Source organism: Gossypium hirsutum, chromosome A10 (assembly GCF_007990345.1).
Source record: "Gossypium hirsutum isolate 1008001.06 chromosome A10, Gossypium_hirsutum_v2.1, whole genome shotgun sequence".
Lineage (NCBI taxonomy): Eukaryota > Viridiplantae > Streptophyta > Magnoliopsida > Malvales > Malvaceae > Gossypium > Gossypium hirsutum.
Window position 1 is genome coordinate 105,603,305 of NC_053433.1, and position 4,853 is coordinate 105,608,157.

The 4,853-nt window shown below is 35.8% G+C and overlaps 1 pseudogene; it reads right to left on the reverse strand.

Moving 5' to 3' along the window:
• Window positions 1-404: 404 nt before the first annotated feature.
• On the reverse strand, window positions 405-4,627 carry LOC107896387 (phosphatidylinositol 4-phosphate 5-kinase 6-like; annotated as a pseudogene).
• Between the last annotated feature and the right edge of the window lie 226 nt (window positions 4,628-4,853).

The window sequence follows — 4,853 nt, forward strand, 5'->3', positions numbered from 1 at the left end:
ATATCATACACCAAGATTAGAAGTCCATGAGAGGAAATAAAGTTTATATATTTGTTTTAGCATTGCTTTTAATGTAATACATAACAAAAAAAAAAAAACCCATTCATCATATGAAAATTTCATGGAAAGCTCAGCGTGGGTTTATTCGTGTGGGAGGAGGACAGGACTTAAAAATGGGCCTTGTATGTATTGGAAACTCACTACAATATGATGTGCATTGTTTGCTGCTACAAATGCCAATGTTGATTGACGTTAGCTTTGGAAAATGATAAGTGGACCATGCATTCATTTCTTCAGTAACAACCTCTAAAATGAAGTGCTTTATCAAGGAGATTTAATATTATTTTTAAAAAATTATTAATAAACTCATATAAATTCAATAGCTTGTTATCATACAAACAGTGTAGCAAAATTTTTCATCTTCAATATATATAAAAGCAACTAAATGTTAGTTTAGTTCAAACAAAACCCTTCCTATACATGATAATATCAAGCTAGTTAGGTACAAAAAAAAAAAAAAAGAATGAATTCTAATGTTTCACCATTTGAACAATTCATTTACATTTGAAACAGCCTTAACAACTGTGTTTGCAATGTTAACCTAAACCTTCACCTCGTGTCAATGACGGAAGCCGTAAACCTTTTCTTTTAAGCACTCACATCCCTGAAAAACGATCGGGTGTAGACTGCTGCCGAATTGAAAATCTTGTAAAGATCATGATGGCATTTTCAAGTGTCTTCTACGAAAACTTTGAAAATGAAATCCCGGAAGCGTTTTGAATACAACTTCGGGTCAACAGCAGAAATCGAAGTTGGATCATATTGCATTGATTTATATGCATGCTCAAGCTTCTTGCTAATATCATAGTCTTGTAGGATGTCTATTATACCAAAGAAGAGAATGACATCATACATTACACCAGTTGGTTCTCCAACCACTTGGCAATCGTTTTTCCTCACCGTCTTTTCGGCTCGAGCGGCCATGTTTATACCTAAACTAACCGGAGACTGCCTGCATGTTTTCATATCGAAAGATTCATGTCATGTAATGTTTTAGATCCATAAATTATCATGTTAATGGCAATCAATTTTACCGTGTGGAGTTGATAACAAGCTGATCATTGCTATCTTCGGATAGCCGAGGAGCTTCTCCATTTTCACAATCTCCATTTCCTGCAAATTAAGTCCAAAAGATATGTTAACCTGTTAAGCAACCATTGATTTCAAAGTCATGGAAATTTTAATTTCCATTAGATAACTAGAAATAAACCAGTAGGTGAGGAAACTCCAGAAGTCTGAGGTGTGGAAACTTCACGAAAGTGCAAACCGATCAACAAACTGTAGTCCATAATTCTCTCGTTTTCAAGAAAGTCACAATCTCGGTCGACTTGACTGCACGAAAGGAATGGAAGAAATATTAGGTAACATGAACCTTAATAATAAAGAGGTTATTAGAAAATAGAATCACCTGCAGAACTCTTTGAACCACAGTTTCTGCAATCGAAATATATAATTGAGATCGAGGTCTTTGAGGGTTGTTGTTGAGTCAATCTCTGCTTCAGGTTTAGCAGTTGTGCGACCTTGGAAAGAACCTTTCAAGTCGAAGCGCCTATGAATGGCAGTGTCGGTACAGAACAGATTCCCCATTACAACAAATCGAACCTGACTCATTGAGATCACAAGTGAAGAAAGTATGAGATTTATCTCCTACATTTTATTACCCCAAAGATGTGTTTGAAATTGCATTGACACTACCTTTTTCTGTGTCGACCCAGTTAATTTCACACAATGAAGACCGAAAAATTTGGTGACTAGAGTGTCCTTAAAGGACCGAACATGATTATAGTAGGCAGGAAGCATTCTTATCAGAACCTGCAAATGCAATAGAGTCCGCAATGATGATTATTTAGTCATCAAGAAAGTAATGCAAAACTACTAGAAATTGCAGGTTTACGGGTTCATCACAATAGAAAAAAGCAATAAAAACTTACTTTTACTTCTGCCTTCTTCATTGTCTTTATCATGTATTTGTCATCATTGGTCAAGTAAAAAAAGCTTCCACTTTTCCCGGGGGATGAAAGTTCCCGAAGGGCATCATCCCCACATATCGAAAGCATGTAATCAGCTGCATCTATATTGAACAATTTCCTTAGGGTCCTGGAATTGTAAAAGAAATGACATGTTAGGAAATACTTGTAATGTAACCACTTAATGGTGGTATCATATTCATATCATAGACTTCAAAAGTTATTATCATGCAATGAATTGGATGAAGTGAATATTTTAGTATTCTTCCATTTGCATACAGCTTTTTTCATGGTTATGTTATCATACTATAGTAGCACGATCAAGATGAAACGCTTCTTCAAAGAATGACTATCTTTTTGAACAAGCAGATGATCCAGTGTCGAACCTGAACACAAGAGGACAGTAATCCTTCCATTTGAATTCAGAAGATGGATGAGGCGGAGTGTGCTTCGATCCTTCAGGTGGAAATCTGGTCCAAAATTTTTCCCTAGGATCAAAGGCTGATGTCTTCAAATCAAGGGATAAAGCTGGACCAGGCCTTCCAACAGAGTGTCTACAATTTAACCAGAGAACCAATACATGCATGATTAGAATATAAATTATTTTATCTCAAAACGGAAACGAGTTCGATTTCAATAAATCTTCACAACAAAATCAATAAACATAATCTAAAAGGCAATGCATATAGCGATAAACATAACCTATACCTTCAGTACCAAGCACTTGCATGATTACAACATAAATCATTATACCTCAAAACAGAAAATGAGTTCGACCTTCGCTGCAATATCGGTAAACATAATCTAGAAGGCAAAACAACATATACCCGAAAACAAATAACATTTGACATTTCATAACCAGAAGAAAAACAACATAGAAGCTGATAAGATACAAGTAAAAACCAGTACCTGATACCAAGTTGCAAGTTAAGCATAAGCTCAAAATTCTTGTGGCCTCTGGATATTGTCTGCCCTTGCCTCCGCGTTGGCGGCTTCTTAAGCTGTAGATAACTCCCTCTTGCAACTGAATCTTCAAGGTGAAGTCTTCCCACACTTCCTTCCCCATGTCTTGAGATTCCTTCACTACCAAAAGAAACACTTCCACCATTGAAATCTGAACTCATACTAAAACCACTTAAACTCCCATCAGACCTTCTTCTTTGTTTCCCATCTTTCTCTTTGGATATTGCAAACCAATTTGGCATCTTTTCTGAAGGCCAAATTGATACTTTCTCACCACCACATATCTTACAGTCTTTCAGATCCTCTAAAAACACCTGTTGAGGATCCCAATCAAATTTCTCAGTTGGAGAATCAGATGGATAATAAGTTCCATTTTGATCTTTACCATCTTTACTCCAAATACCAACAAAAAAGCTCCCATCTGGCCATTTATAAGTCCCATTCCCTTTAGGAAAACCATCCTCCCAAAAGCCATCATACCTATTCCCATTACTCCAAATCATTGTTCCATTGCCATTTATCAACCCTTTCTTCCATTGACCAATATATTGGTTCCCATTCTTCCAATGGTACCTCCCATATCCTTCCTGGAATCCACGGCGCCATTCACCTTCATAGTAATCCCCATTCACAAAACTAATAGTCCCTTCTCCTTGTTTTAAGTTCATAACCCAAGTCCCTTTATAAGTTTCTCCTGAAAAGCCAGTGTAAGTCCCTTTACCATCCATAAAACCATGCTTGAATTCACCTTCATAAGTAGCACCTGAAGGCCAACAGAACTTGCCTTTCCCTGTTGTTTTCCCTTTGAACCATTCACCAACATACATACATCCATCAGTCCATAAATACTTCCCATTGCCATGAGGGCAACCATCACACCATTGGCCGGTATAAAAGTCACCGCTAGGAAGGGCTTTTTCGACATTGCCAACTTCAGCAGCCTCTTCATCATCAACATGAGCAACTGACATTGCTGTAAATTCGCTTTCTTCTTTGCACCTGCTTGTGAGTTCTTAACTTCAATTTCAAATTCCTTTTTAAAGCTTAGCTTTCTGCTCATTCCATGAATTAACAAAGAAAAACTATATCTTCATTCAAATTCAGCATCTCTTCGTCCTTTCTTTAACCAATAAATCAAAATATCAAAAGAAAAAAAAATTGTCTCTCTTTGTCTCTTTTGTCTTTTGTCTTTTCTCCTTGCATCAATGTGGGGTCTTCAGGAACACTAAAAAAATGAAGAAGAACAACAATTCTGAAACTGACCTTGAAGAGAGCAAATTGGAGGGAAATGGAATCATCTAAATAAACAAATAAAACCAACACCAAAAATCCAATCTTTTTATCAAAGTTTTGAGCTTTCTGGGTTGTTAATTTGTTTGAAGAAATGCGAGATATTGGATTCAAGAATAAAGCCAAAAAATTGGAGAAAATGGAATAAAACTGGTTTCTTTCTCTCTTTTTTCTGGGATTTCTTTTTCCTTTTGGTTTGGTTGATTGAGATCATAGAACAAAACCATTTTTGCTCAGATTCTCGGATTTGGTTCCTAAAATAACTAGCTGGCCAAACAATTGGAGGGAGAATAGTAAGGGTTTCATTGCCATTTTTAGTGTCTGAAAAAAGAGTCCCTATTACCACTAATTTTAGTATATTATTATCATTACTTCTCTCAAGTTGGTTTATTTTTCTTCTTCAAATTGCAAATTTATTTATGTAACGTTCTTGTTAGACAAAGTCTTATTTTGATTTTTCAATTTTGTCCTTGTGTTTTTATGTAATTTCCAGATTTTCTCTAATCTTTTGATTGGAATTCAATTCGGTAACAACATCATAAACCAGAGCTTGAACATGCATATATATATATA